We start from the raw sequence: 16,460 nt of genomic DNA, 5'->3' as shown, positions 1-16,460 counted from the left end.
GGTGTGTAAATCACATTGAATAACCTGCTTGATAAATGAATTAGGTATTGAAAACTAACATATAAACTCAACATTGAACACCACGATCCTTACAAAGGATTTCCATTCTTAACATGATTATTATCAGCAATCAAATTTCAAAATTATTGTTAAACTACTTATTCTAGAAGTGGTGTGAATCAGATGAGGAGACAAAAAACAAAGATCTTTTAAAGAACATTCAAATTCTGTATAAAAGTCCACTCTGACTCAAAACAAACATTTTAAGGAAAAGACATTATCAGGATGCTAAATTTCTTGATTGACGACATTTTTGTTACGTTTGGAGGACTTGGTGTTCTTCAACCTATAGTCAGCAATCCTAGGGGAACCAACTGTGCACCTTTTCTTGGCTACTTGTTCTTTACAAATGTGTGGTTGTCTTCATCCAGAGGCTTCTTAGGAAGAAAGAAAAGAAGTAAACTTTATTTTTTAATTCAATTTTCGATATATATAGCATTTTCTCTAACATCCATCTTATCAAATATTTCAAATGCATCAGGGGAAATAACTCTTATATGGAGTGTTCATATCGCTTCGATCAAAATAGAACAAATCATGCGAAGGATATAATGAACAATTTTATAAGGCCCTTATTTGGCCCAAAAATTGTTGCAAATTCAAAAGTTATCATATGTATTCTTAAATAACTGAAAACCGTACTACAGTACAATGTTCTCAGAGAAACAAAACAAATTTGACGTTGAATAGGTTTCCATGGCTACAAATCATGATTCATTTTGCATACTTTGTAATATATCGTGATTTTCCTTGTTTTTCATCATGTGTTATGTTTATTTTAGATTGAAAAAGTACGTGCTACCCACGAAACAACTTTATATTTGATTGGATCATGTCTATAGTTATGACAAAGATTCCTCAAATTATGTTGTTGTTTCTTGCGTGTAATTTAAAAGCGCATAAACTCTACAATACAATATGAGAAATATCTAAGCGACATATTGCGCAACAAATATTTATCACAAGAACAAAATTAGACAAAAGAAACAAAAATCAATCAGAACAAATACAATTGGTCTTTCCACAGAAAAGTGGAAAGACCTTATAAGCCTATTTCATGTCTGAAAGGTATTATAGTAAAAATAATAACATTTCATTCTGGCTATATCCAAGGGTTTGAGAAAAAAATAAGGCTGTTTGTATTACAGTAAGTACTGTGAACTGTGTATAGTGTATCACAAAACATTCATATCTAACATATACAAGTGTTATTTTGATATATTTTCAAGTCTGTGACTTCAAAAGACTAAAATAACATAGTTCTGCATGGTTTGGTTCATAAAGATCCATATATATGGTCCGAGAACACAATTAATTCGTAGTGCATTTCTTTTAGAACATCAATGAAAATTTAAAAAATCACACCTGCGCTTTCTCAATGAAATTTTCACAGTGTGCTGTACTACTTTTGGGACAAATTATATCAAAATTATAGAAAACTTCATCGTCTCTAACTCAAAATATGGATAATTTTATCTTTAGGGCGTCTTGAAATCTTTTGACAGCTTCCGAAGTGCTATTTTGCAACCTTTTTCACCTGGACCAAATCACTACGTTCCTTTAAAATTCTGGACCCAAATTTGTTTACAGTGTAATTTCACCCCCCTACTTACAATTTGAGGCATTAAACATGGAAAAAATAAATTTGGAAGGGGTATAAAAATAAATGGCAAGTAACCCACTGTTAACACTAGTGACTATATTCGTGAACAACGAAAATCAAGGGACGACAATTGTGGTCTCGGACCATATGGCGTGTGATTTGTTGTATGCACAGCAAATGACTCATATGCTGTTGATGCATCGATCTCAACTATTTGTTTTGAACTCAAAAATAATAGGAGTCTTGTACCAAGGTTCTACAAATACGGTTAAGACCCCTCATCACCCTTGAAATACAAGGAACTCATAATGTTTCCACTTCAACAGCAACAACAACTGTTTAAGTCATTGAATAAGTCTTTAATAGTATCCGTATTTGGAGCTTAATGTTGCACTTCTGTTAATAAAGACAATATAATTTCCCATAGGACCTCCTATTACCGTCAACACTGTGCCACTTTAACAATAAGTTTCTTAAAAATTGTATCTCAGAATGGAATGTTCATATGCAGTACTATTTGTTTTGAAGGTAAAACATAGGGCTGTGCGGAATATTTTCAACATGTATATGTCTCGAACTTCTACAAGTTTAAACTAATAATAAAATTCTGTACTACTTTTTCCTTCAATTTTGGTCATTCTACATATTAAATGTATACGCTATCTATGTGCATCTATACTGGTAACATTCCCAACTGTCTCTCTCTGAAATGAAACATAGATATCATATCTGGGAACCAGTAGGTAAACCAAACAAAATGAATATATTATATATTTTCCGTGGTTAGTGAAACAGTTGTGTGTGGCAGGATCAACTAACCTTTCTGGAGCACATGAGATCACCGGAGTTCGTGCTACTAAGTCTTTAGTTTTATATGCTGTGTTTTGTGTACTATAGCTTGTCTGTATGTGTGGTGTTTTGGTTTTTGTTTAATCATGGCGTTGTATGTTTATTTAGTCTTTAGTTATTAACTTGTTTGTTCCATTGGTAGTCTTTTAACGTCATATATTTCGTTTTCATCGCCTCGAAAGAGTCTTTTGTGCTACTAGCACGTAAAATATCAGTAACATATCAAACAAACTATTATTCTAATGGGGGTAATATTGTTAAATTTATTTGAAGAACTTATCAATCAATCTAAAACTTCGTTTGGGGAAAATGTAAAGAATTACTTTAAATATCTTTCTCATGTTTCTGTTTGAAACATAATATTACAAACATTTTCTAGTGTAATTAATTACAATATCAATATCATATTAGTTAAACAATATTCATTATGTTGCAACTGTCTGATAATTTGTATCTGTTGAATTAACCGTATAATCCCATATGCAAAAAATTAAATTAAAAACATTTCTTTCGTGCATGATACATGTACATTAAATTTAGCCGACATTATCAGCTAATTGCTGCTTAATATTTGTTTTGTAAAACGAGCTTAATACCAAATTGAAATGATATTTGTTATCAAAATGTGCGGTAATAAAATGTCAAAAAATTATTTTATTAAGGAATGTATCTCCCGTTATCGTTAAAATGGTATTTAATTCATCAAAGGCATATTTGGAACATAAACTCGTGTGAAAATAGTGATCACAGGGGCATTACTTAAACAAGTAACAATTAAAATTACCTATACAAGTAATGTTGAAAACGAAGCTAATTTAAATATAACTTATATAAGTTATTTTTCTGAATATTATTTTTATAGGTGTCCAATAATACAGATTTTACTAACTTTAAATAATTTTCACAGTCATCTGGTTATTTTTCCCTTGATATATAAAAACTAATTCTTCCGAAACACCAATTAACTTTCCGACGCTCTTATTTTTCATACCGACGCTTTAGGTTAAAGATTGGTCTCTCGAGACTATTAATTAACATTTTCCTCTAAAATCTCCAAGGTAGACTGATATAGATAGATAGATACTTGTGAATTAATTAAGACCTGAAGTTATTTATAATTTGTAACCCAAATCACTTACATATGTGCCTTAGATAAGTGTAATTGCTATTTTTTTCAAAAATGTTTAAAATAACCTATTCAAATAATATTGTTGTCATTATTTTTAAAGTAACCCTTTATCGCTATACTCTTCTCAAATCTGAAATATTCTTTATTTTATGATATACAATAGTGTTTAAAATCATGAAAACTCTATTAAGTAATTTTATTATTTTTAAAAACAAAAATTACTTATATAAGTAATTAAAAAAAATAACTTGTTTAAGTAACGTCCCTGATTGGTAATCATTAATTACTAAACATGTATTTTCTTGATAAAAGAGATGAAAAAAATGTAGTATGATTGTCTAAGAAATAATTCTCCGCCAAAATAACAATCTGTAAAAGATAAAATGTCAAAGGTCGGAATACGGCCTTCAACAACCTTGGTTCAAACGAATAGCAAGCTATACATGAAAACAAACGGTTTAATCTATATGAAAAATAGAGAGAAGAGCGATCCGTTATGAAAAATAGTAACTTTTAAGGTGAGAGGTTTGTAATTCCTTTCAATTTTAAGTGGACAATATACAATATTGATTTATGTTTATATTCTTTGGAAAAGTAGCAGCCAAATTAAAAACAATAATGATATATGTTTATATTCTTTGGAAAAGTAACAGCCAAATTAAAAACCACCACCTGAATACAAATACAATGTACTGCTTGTTTAATTCATGACTGTTTGATATATTAATGTAAAGTTTCTGTTTAATAAGATCGTGAAGGAGAGCAGAGAGTCGACAAGTAACAGCTGCTATCCGAATAGAAAGGATCATTTAAATCACTCAATTATCAAAAAAAAAATCAGATTTATTCACGTCAAAATGTATTTCTCTATTATTTTCCATGTGCTATCGATTGGTTCGAGTCTTCAAAAATACATGTAGTAGGACTATATTTTATTTAAGTTAAAAATTCACCATTGAATATCGATGACTGAAATCATAATAAACACATTTAATTGCATTAATTAATTAAGGCTGACCTATAAACAATGAAATTACTGGTACAACAGAAAGAAGATAAAACAAAAAATTGTCATCAGAAACCTACTCCAATGAAGTAATGAATTGACTGTCAGTTGTCATGCATATTCATGTAAGAGTATATATTTTAGCTAACCTTTTATATAGGTTGCTTCTGAAGAAACAAATAGTTGATGCAACGTACTTCAAAGCTCTGATTCATTTCACGGATTTGGTCTGACTTTTTGATAATAGCTCTTCATCTTTTATATTATTTTAGCTTTGGATTTCAAATAAATTTACCTAACCGTGTTTTCTTTTTATTTGATTGTGAATCTTTATGTTTTATGATGAATGCGTTTGTAAAATAAAAGTGAAACTTGGACAAGATTAATTAAATTGTAATTAGAAATGAGTATCGTATGAAGTGTGTTTGTTTTAAATCAGTGGAGTGCGATCTCGGAACAAATTATAAAACTATATTTCCGACTATAAAATGGTATTGACAGTTCAAGTGTTACCAATTTGTCCTCTGTGCATGGGTTATTTTGTAGAAAAGTATGTTTATTATAAATATTTGATTTAAAGAGATTTTTTTAGTTTAATAAATATCGACTTTCATTTCGAATTCGAAAAAGCAGTTCTGATTTGTTGATAACTTCAACTATTGATAACTGATATCAAATCACAGATATTTGTATGTTTTGAAGCACTGAACGAAGTATTGTTGGGAATTGTAAGACAATAGATAAAGACCTTGTGTGAAAATGTTACCAGCCAGAATGAAAGAAACTTTAATAAATTTCGCAGGAAATACAACTTTACATGGAATAAACAGAATTGCATCCAGCAAACGTGTTATAGGAAAGCTTCTCTGGGCTTGTGTCTTGTTGACATGCGTGGCTTTATGTTTCAGACAAATATATACTCTTGGTATACAATATGGAAGGTGAGAATTATATTTATTACACAAAACAATGGAGTACGCTTTTGCTTTTAATTTCTTTTTTTTTTAAAAACATTGATATAAACTTTCATTTATGCCTTTTTAATCTTTTTAAAAAAAAATTATACAATGTTATCATAGAATGATATTTAAACTAGAGGCTCTCAAGAGCCTTTTCGCTAATCTTGGGTCTATGTACATATCAAACAATAAACACAGATATATTCATGTAAAAATTGTGTTTTGGTGATGGTGATGTGTTTGTAGATCTTACTTTATTAAACATTATTGTTGCTACAATTATATGTATTTATAATGAACTTGGCCCAGAAATAACAGTGGAAAATATTTTCTAAATATTCACAAAAAATTACAGAATTTTATGACTATTGGTCTATGTGATTATTAAACAACAAAAAGCGCAGATGATCATGACACAATTGTGTTTTAGTGATGATGATGTGTTTTTATTGAACATCATTGCTGCCTACATATATCTCTATCTATAATGAACTTAGCCCAGTAATTTCAGTGGAAATGTTTGGTAAAAAGTTTATGAAATAGATCTTGACCTGATAAACAATTAACTCAGTCAAATTTGCTCTTCATGCTTCGGTTTTAAAGTTATAAGCCAAAAACTGCATTTTACTCCTGTGTTCTATTTTGAGCCGTGGCGGCCATCTTGGTTGGTTGGCCGGGTCACCGGACACTTTTTATAAACTAGATACTCCAATGATGAGTGTGGCCAAGTTTGGTTAAATTTGACCCAGTAGTTTCAGAGGAGAAGATTTTTGTAAACGTTAACAGACGACGGACGACGGACGCCAAGTGATGAGAACAGCTGGATGTAAGGTACACTTTACGGCGACATTTGTTACCATAACATAAATACAGAATAATTGGAGATTGGAGATGAAAACATATATAATGTCACTACTCCTCAAATTGTTTTTTTGTTTGTTTTAAAAAGGCCAATTGAGCTTTTCTCATCACCTGGCGTCCGTCGTCCGTCGTCGTCCGTCGTCGTTAACTTTTACAAAAATCTTCTCCTCTGAAACTACTGGGCCAAATTAAACCAAACTTGGCCACAATCAACATTGGGGTATCTAGTTTAAAAGATGTGTCCGGTGACCCGGCCATCCAACCAAGATGGCTGCAACGGCTAAAAATAGAACATAGGGGTAAAATGCAGCTTTTGGCTTATAACTAAAAAACCAAAGCATTTAGAGCAAATCTGACAAGGTGTAGAATTGTTAATCAGGTCGAGATCTATCAGATGAATCGGACAACCCTTTGTTGGGATCTGCCCCTGAATAAGTAATTTTAACGAAATTTTGCTGTTTTTGGTTATTATCTTGAATATAAGTATAGATAATGGTTAACTGTAAACAGCAATAATGTTCAGCAAAGTAAGATTTACAAATACGTCAACATGACCGAAATGGTTAATTGACCCCCTAAGGAGTTATTGTCCGTTAAAGTCAATTTTTAACAATTTTCATAAAACTTTTTACTAACATTTTCCTCTGAAACTACTATGTCAAGTTCATTATAGATAGAGATAATTGTAAGCAGCAAGAATATTCAGTAAAAAAAGATGTACAAACACATCACCATCACCAACACACAATTTTGTCATGAATCCAACTGTTTCCTTTGTTTAATATTCACAAAGACCAAGGTGAGCGACACAGGCTCTTTATAGCCTCTAGTTATGTTTGAAAATATGATATAAAATGAAAACGTTAAGAACATCATTTAGCTTATTCACGTAGTGATTGTTATCGCTTGTATGAATTAAGTGAAAGCGGATGGATGTGAACAAGTAACGTTACTGTAGCCGCTGTACTGTCTCGTGACTTCATTGCCTATCATTTTAGAGTGTAAATTCAAGTCAGTAACATAACAAAAACCGCGCCGGTAATAAAAAAAGAGATCAACTCAAAAATTGAGATTTTACAACATATTATATTCCACATGCGGCACCTGTCTTGTGTTTATATAAGTATGAATCTGGTGATAAGTCTAGTTAGTTGACCGTTATGTAATTACCGTTTCACAGATAATTTCGGATAGGTTCGTTATGTCGTAACTACAAAACCCTTCCCTTTTCATGAATGTGACATACCGATTTAGACCATGTACCGGATTTTTAATTGCACAAGCAACACGATGTGTGCCACATGTGCAGCAGGCTATGCTTAGCCTTTCGGAGCACCTGAGAACACCCCAGTGTTTTGGTGGGGTTCGTGTTCCTTTGTCTCTTTTTTTCTACGTTGTGTCTTCTGTACTATTATATGTATGTTTGTCTTTTCTTAGCCATGGCGATGTCAGTTTATTTTCTCTCTATGAGTTTCACTCTCCCTCTGGTATCTTTCGTCTTTCTTCTAGTTCGATGGTTCACACTTGAAGACAATCAGGATGTTGCAGTTAAGACAAATAAAGTCAAAAGTCATACGACCAAAGACAAATAAAGTCAAAAGTCATACGACCAAAGACAAATAAAGTCAAAAGTCATACGACCAAAGACAAATAAAGCCAAAAGTCATACGACCAAAGACAAATAGAGCCAAAAGTCATACGACCAAAGACAAATAGAGCCAAAAGTCATACGACCAAAGACAAATAAAGCCAAAAGTCATACGACCAAAGTCAAATAAAGTCAAAAGTCATACGACCAAAGACAAATACAGCCAAATGTCATACGACCAAAGACAAATAAAGCCAAAAGTCATACGACCAAAGACAAATAAAGCCAAAAGTCATACGACCAAAGACAAATAAAGCCAAAAGTCATACGATCAAAGACAAATAAAGCCAAAAGTCATACGACCAAAGACAAATTAAGTCAAAAGTCATACGACCAAAGACAAATAAAGCCAAAAGTCATACGACCAAAGACAAATAAAGCCAAAAGTCATACGACCAAAGACAAATAAAGTCAAAAGTCATACGACCAAAGACAAATAAAGCCAAAAGTCATACGACCAAAGACAAATAAAGTCAAAAGTCATACGACCAAAGACAAATAAAGCCAAAAGTCATACGACCAAAGAAAAAATAAAGCCAAAAGTCATACGACCAAAGACAAATAAAGCCAAAAGTCATACGACCAAAGACAAATAAAGTAAAGCAACTGCAATCTATCGTATGATTTTTGAAGTTTATACTACATACATGGGCGCAGTTGATAAATGGCTGGAAAGCGAGGACAAATTTATAATAATTATCTGCAGATTGTCTCGTTTAACAGATTCTGGTACTGTTTTTTTTATCTCTGGTAAAGAAGGGTATATCAATGAAACCAAGTCAGAGCAATTTGAAAAATTAATGAAAAAATATCATCAATATAGTCTTGTTTAAATCTAACTGATTAAACTTTTTTGATCTTATTATCTGTTTCAAAAAGTGACTGAAGGCACTCCGATTGATATATATAAAAATATGAAAAGGTTGACAAGGAGATGTGTACAGTTGATACCTATACAAACATATTCACCAAACTCCATGACAAGGTAAATGATTGATCATATTACTAGCTTATTGTCGTTCTTCAGTATAAGCACCTGTTTATAGTCAGTCTAATATGAACAAAGAAAGAAGTCAACAATAACATAAAGATGACGGAAACAATCAGTTCCGATTATGAACACATTCTTCAAACGTAGAAAATATGTTGTCAACTAAAAAATCAAACATATTGATAGAGTGAAACAAAGCAGGATCAATTCTATTGATTTGTATGGAACGCCAACACTGCCTTATTATGCCCATTTTTCATTATATGTTGTGCATTTACCTTCATTTGATGTGCATTTACCTTTATATGATGTGCACTTGTCATCATATGATGTGCAAACACCTTTATACGATGTGCAAATATCCTTATATGATGTACAAACATCATTATATGATGTGCAAACATCATTATATGATGTGCAAACATCATTATATGATGTGCAAACATACTTATGTGATGTGCAAATATACTTATATGATGTGCAAATGTTTTTATATGATGTGCAAACATTCTTATATGATGTGAAAATATACTGTTATTATGTTGGAAGATCCTTATATGATGTGCAAATATACTTATATGCTGTGCAAACATACTTTTATGCTGCGCAAATATACTTATATGCTGTGCAAACATACTTTTATGCTGTGCAAATATACTTGTATGATGTGTACATCTCATTATATGGTGTGCAGTTTGCTTTATATTATGTGCAAACATCTTTATATGATGTGTTTGTGTCATTATATTATGTGCTTGTAATCTTATATTATGTGGTTTTATTTACTTCATTATATGATGTCGAAACGTCATTATATTATGTGCTTTCATCGTCGTTATGGTCAATGAACATGATTACGATTAGAATGATAACATTTACGTCATAACTGATTCCGATCTGCTTCCGTGGAATAACCGTTACTACTACTAGTAATTAGGATCAAACTGTAGCTACCGTTTGGAAAATGGTTGAGACTTGAGATAAACCTTGGCAAGTTAGTACCTCGTTTTAAGATGCAAAAAAGAACATCTGATTTTGTTGGAAAATTATAAAAATATATATGAATTGCAAACAATTGGGAAAAAATCCGACTCTGATAGAGTAATGGCTCATATAAGGAACCGGTCATTTGTAACCCCCAAAAAAAGAGGGGGATAGGAAGAAAAAAAGGGGGCCTTTCATTTTATCATTTTTGGAATGGAAAAGTGGCATTCAATTTTATATAGTTATAAATTTGCCGCGGTATAATGTTATGGCGAATTTTTCGTCAATCGTAGGCATCAATCTTAACGCCTCGTTTCGCTCATCTGAATTGTTTTAACCTGAAAAATTAGTTTCAACAATTTCTTCTAGCAGGAAATTTTTCATCTGTTGCTATTATTGAATGAAGGGGTGTGGTAATTATTAATGAAACCACAAACAGCAAATCCAAACTAAGTTCCCTGAAGTCGCAAACAGCTTTCATACTTCAGTATTTTGATTATAAATGTTCTTGTCTATACCTTGCAAGAAAAGGTTTCTCTATTATTAGTTATCAAGATAATAGCAAATAAAACAACACATATCTGAAAAGCCAAACGCGCCCAAAAAGAACCTTTACTATAGAGTATAATTCAGACACATTGCACTATTTGTTTTTTTTTAATCTATTATGTTTCCAGGATAAACGCAAAATATTAAAGGCCGCTGCCGTAAATCTTCATTTTGAAAAATTCAAAACATCACTCTCTATCTGTAAGAGAAAAACAGGTCTCAGTAAAAAATAAATAAATGCAGTGTTTTAAGTTCATTTAGACACCAGATTAAAAACGCTCAATTCTCTGCTTTTGTTGGATTGATACACACCTTCAAAAATTTGAAGGCTGAAATTTCATTGGCTGATATCATAAACACAAGGTAGGAAAATAAAATGACGTGTTGTAAGAACCTTGTATCCAAAGCTTAAACAGATGATCTGTACATTATATATTAATAAATAAATGTGTTAGACACCGACTCTAGTTTTAAATTTCATCATTGTTTTATTTTTTCCTCATTTTAAATGGAAACAAACTATCTCGCTTCCCTTTTGAAAAACAATAAAATCTCTTTCAAGAAATTTAGATTCAAACATTTACAAAACAACTTGCCCCCACCCCCATTCACATGATAAAAATATCAATGGTCGTACCCTGTTTAATTGAGTCTAGAGGCGTATACTAGTATATGAGCGGCTTCCCACGAAACCTTTTATATTGCGGTTACTGCATGTCTAGTGGTGGTACTTTCGTCGTAGCATGTTCGCCTTGATTAAGGGAGGTCGGGTCAAAACCAAAGACTTTAAAATTCATATTTACATGCTGCTTCCCGGCTAATTATATAAGCACGCGGGATTAAGGATTAAGAGCAAAAGCTGGTCGGCTCGTGTTCAGAAAAATGTGTCTGAGTAAGGTGATATAAATGTCTTCCTTCGGAATGCTACCTTTTAACTAGCATGTTAAAAAATCCGGCTCAGGGTGTCGGTCTAGTACAAAACAGTGTTAATATTCATATCACATTAACATGTTCTTGTACGAATATGCATATATCAATTTGCCGCTGGATGTCAAGAATCCATTCATAATCATCTATAGTTGAAACTGAAATATATGCACAAAACCATGATAAAAAGCTGCACGTAAATATAATGAACTGAGTTCAGGTTCATTCCATATCTCCTTTAATCCAATTCGGGTGAAAGTGATGGGCGCTAGGTTGTCGAGTGGTTACATTGTCATTTCGGGGCCTTTTATAGCTGAATATGCGGTATGGGCTTTGATCATTGTTGAAGGCCGTACGGTGACCTATAATTGTCAATTTCTGTGTCATTTTGACCTCTTGTGGAGAGTTGTTTCTTTAGCAGTCATACCACATCTTCTTTTTTATAATAATCGAACTGCTGTATCACTAGCATGTACACACTTAGGTGTGCAATTTCGAATCCCGCACGTGGCAGGTAAGCTCGATTCCAATCTTAATTGACCAGAATTGTCTGTTTTCCAAACGAAGGTCAGGGAGTCTCTCCGGGCACTTCTGCTTTCTCCACTAATATAAACTCACCGCCACGAAATAGCATGAAAGTGTTAAAAGTGGCGCTAAATAGCAGTCAATCAATCATCCATACCGGTATACTTATGGCCTCTAAATCTATATATTTAGTCTCACAAAGTCAATGTATGACATCAGTATACAGAGATAAAGTGATAACTATTTACAGTATATACAAAACAAGAGAGAGAGGTTTCAAAATTACTAAGCCAGTTGGAGGACAAACGCACGTGACTATATTTTTTTTATATAAACGAACAAGCTGAAGTTGACATTTTACAGAAATTTTTGGGATTAAATTTGGAATTAAATTTGGGATTAAACATTTTTGGGATTAAACAGAAAACACATCCTTCCTGTTTTCAAGTTTTCGTACATGACTTAAAGTCTTATCGGATAAATGTTTCTTGTCATATTAAAATTTCCCGTTTTAGTAACAACAATTTCCAAATAGTTATATTGTTTTATCATCTCAATGTTAGTATCATTGTAAGAAAGTTGGAGATTTTTTGGCTTTCGTCCATAAAAAAAAAACCCACTAAGACTTTAATTTTGTCAACTTTCCTTTCAAGTTCCAAGCCTTACAATAATCATGGAAAGCATTGAGGTGAGTCTGCAGGTCATGTGCTGTTCCATCCAACAACACCGTGTCATCTGCAAACAATATAACAAAACACTTAAGATATATTTCTAATTCCTTTTCAAGATCTTCTGGTATAGTTCTGTTAAGTCCTGTAATATTTCTAGTCACAAAGAAATTATTTTAGTCAATCAAAGTAAATAAAACAGGAAAGGTGATAAGTTTTCTCCTTGTCGAACACCATTGTCACTAGCAAGCAAATTATAATTACTACTGTGTATCATCAGTACAGCGGATATAGCTTTATAGGTACTTCGAAGCGTGAAAAACTATATTCCGTACATTCATTTAACTATGCACCGTACAGATGGATTCATGTGGACAGCTATACACAACGCTTCTTGTCGAAATAAAATATCGAAAAATAACATATGTACAAAATATTTCAATGACAATTTTTGAAACAGCTATACTTATTAAACACAAACAGTGGCCTTCTATCAGAAAAGGAGTTTCAATGAATATAAAATCACATCGGATGAGACGAACGCCAACTTCTTTGACAAGTATTTACACATGTTTTTAGTAAGGGTTCTTGTTTTGGGCAAATAGTGAGACTTCTCTAATCACCAACCCACAACCAAAATCATTTCTAAAAAACAACAAATATGTTTAGATTGAAGTAAACATTGATATAATGTAAACAAAACAAAGATTTTCGTACCGTGTCAGAAGAAAAATCGATCACGACCCCTTGGTTAGTACCTATATCCGCTATACCGATGATTCACGGAGATGCCAACGAATGGACAAGAGTTGAATAACTGTATCGTCTACGTAAATTCCGATGCCATTACCGAAAAGGATCAAAATAAGTACCACAAAGGGAAAATCCGATCTAATCGGACGAAAAATTAAATCTAAAACACTTCATCAGGAATCAACCCCTTGTATCTCAAAAATCGTTGACGCTACTCCAAATCTGTTGACATACTAGAACTCATGTTTCAGAATTTTATTAGCAATTATAAAAATCTTCATTAAAATAAGTTGAAAATAAACTATCTGTATATGCCAAAATGTGCTCCTTGTTGAAGACCGTATGGTGACCTATAGGTATTAATTTCTGTGTCATTTGGTCTGTTGTTGAGAGTTGTCTCATTAGCAAAGATACAACTTTTTCTTTTTCTATAATTACCCACAAAGCCGTTTCATATTTCGCGGGCACTACGTCGACTAAGCTTGCAGTCTTCGAAATTGGGTACTTTCTCACATAATTGGCGTTTTCTGTGGAAAAAAGATTGGTTCTAAGACAAATTAAAAGTAAAAAAACTACATGTAAACGTCATATCACAAATATTTCCGACTTGGTATGGTTTTAGAGGAGTTGCGACTCAATGAAATCGGTCTCTTCCTTTAGTAGCATAGATTATATATGATATACTAGATTTAATATCATTGTACATATTCAATACTTCATTATACATCTTACCATTTACAGATTAATTTTAATCAATAACATTTTATAAAACAAATCATCTCGCCATATTATGCATCAGTAGATAATTTCATATCTATTGTTATGAAATATTTTTGAAACAGACTGGGATTTCAATGATGTCTTTTGCAATGAATAGAAATAAGCTCTGACTGACCTGAGAGGGGGCCCGCTCCAGTCATGCTCCAATGATTCCCTATATAATCAACCAAATTTTTCCCACAAAAGGGGTGGGTGGGGTGGGGGCTGCCCCCCCCCCCCCCCTTGATCCGTCTATGATCAATGCATGTTCACTTGGTTAGGTCATTTTAAATCCTATTAATTATTATTTCATTGCACTTTTAAGGATTTTTATAAATTTGTGTTACACTGTCTTATGTTCTTTACTTTTTGTTCATATACAAGAATTAAATTTTGAAATGTAATTTTAAATGTTTACTTTTTGTCAATACAAGAATTTATTTTTAAATGTTAGAGATACTGAATATGTAGCCTTTAATCATATCTTCATACTAATCTGTAGGAAATTAGAGTGTGATAAAATATAGTAATACAGTTAAAGGAAGTATAAACGTAAAAAATAATTTTCAATTTAAAAAAAAAATTGTATTAAGGTATTAAAATAATGAAAAGTTATTTTTCAATATGTATTTGAATTTTATATTTATATGATTTAACCTTTTTCACCCATAAAACGTAAATATAAGGAATAATTTTGAATGGTGACAAATAAGGGGAAGTAACTGTCTAGTTGAAATATGTTTGTAAACGAATACTGAATAGTGCAATTTATTTACGACCTAAAGCTATGGTGTTGATGTTAATTAACAGTGTGTTTGACACCAAAGCTGTCGAGTGAAGCCATGCACTTAATGGGTCACTTAATTTGGCAGTTTAAACAGCTATTCATTCATTCATTCATTTCTTTATTTCCTCTATCAAGAGGTTCAATGAACAACATATATATGTTAACAAATTAAATTACAAGAGTTTACATAACAGGCAACACAATACACATTACAATATTACACTATTTACAATAACTAAAGCAAATTACCAAAAGACCATTTTAAGACAATTGCTCTCACTAACGACAGTTCATGTACTTAGCACGCTACTGTATCATCCTTCTCGTTATTCTGCTATACTCAGCAACACAGAGTGCAACATGTACGTGGCACAAACTAAGAAAAGTGTCAGTGTCGATATTTACTGTTGATATGTGCTTGCCCAAAAGAATGCAATATAACTGCTCATCATCATATGAATACAGTTCGACAAACAATTCCAATGGAAACCTTTCAATAATGAAATCCCACTATGCATCTCTGATTGATTGAGTACCACAAGTCAACAACTACAACACGCATGTACGTACACATCTAGAAATGGTCTGTCGCATAGATCGCAAGTACTTCGTCCCGTGTTGTTAGGGATGTCAGTTAGTAATTTTGTTATGAAGTATGCGTTTATGATTTCTCTTGATGATCTAGCGCATTTCCAGAAATCAGGGACTTTGACCGAGAGGTGAATATTTATAAGACGAGAAAAGTTATTGTCACTCTGTATTCGACGAGTCCATTCATCAGTTTGTACTTTGTCTACCGTATTATTTACTATAATTTTCCAAGATTGTTTTGAAGGGAAAACTCCATCACGCATAAAGATAATCACATATTCATGAAGATAATATTTATATAAGATATCCATAATTTCTTGAATGAACCCATAATGTTTACGTTCGGTGTCAATAAAATAAGAGTACAGGCGCACAAGAAATAGTTTTTTCGTCAAGAATTTACCATTAAGGCTACAAAGTTTTTGTAAGAAATATAACTTCTTTATCTCTATAGTTGAAGTAATGGGATGCAATCCCAGTATACTTGGACACATATCCGACCTAGTGGAAGTTCTCAAGTCTAAAATACGCTTGACTATATAAGTGCTGAAAACAATTCAACGTTGCTATATCGTTTGACTTTAAATTAGTCCACATTTCACAACCATACAGTACAGTAGGTAACACAATAGATTTATACAGTTTAAGTAGAACGCATGGATTTGCTGACTTGAGACATACACCGTTAAGAGCGAAAAATGAGTTTTTGCCTCTTCTACATGAGTTAGAGGTCCTTTCTGCCGATCTAAATTTATAGTTTAGTTCAATATCCAAGTGAGTATAATCCTCTGCTAACGGGAGAACACTGTTT

The sequence above is a fragment of the Mytilus trossulus genome, chromosome 10 (assembly GCF_036588685.1).
Source record: "Mytilus trossulus isolate FHL-02 chromosome 10, PNRI_Mtr1.1.1.hap1, whole genome shotgun sequence".
In the NCBI taxonomy this organism is placed as follows: Eukaryota; Metazoa; Mollusca; class Bivalvia; order Mytilida; family Mytilidae; genus Mytilus; species Mytilus trossulus.
This window is presented reverse-complemented; position numbering follows the sequence as displayed.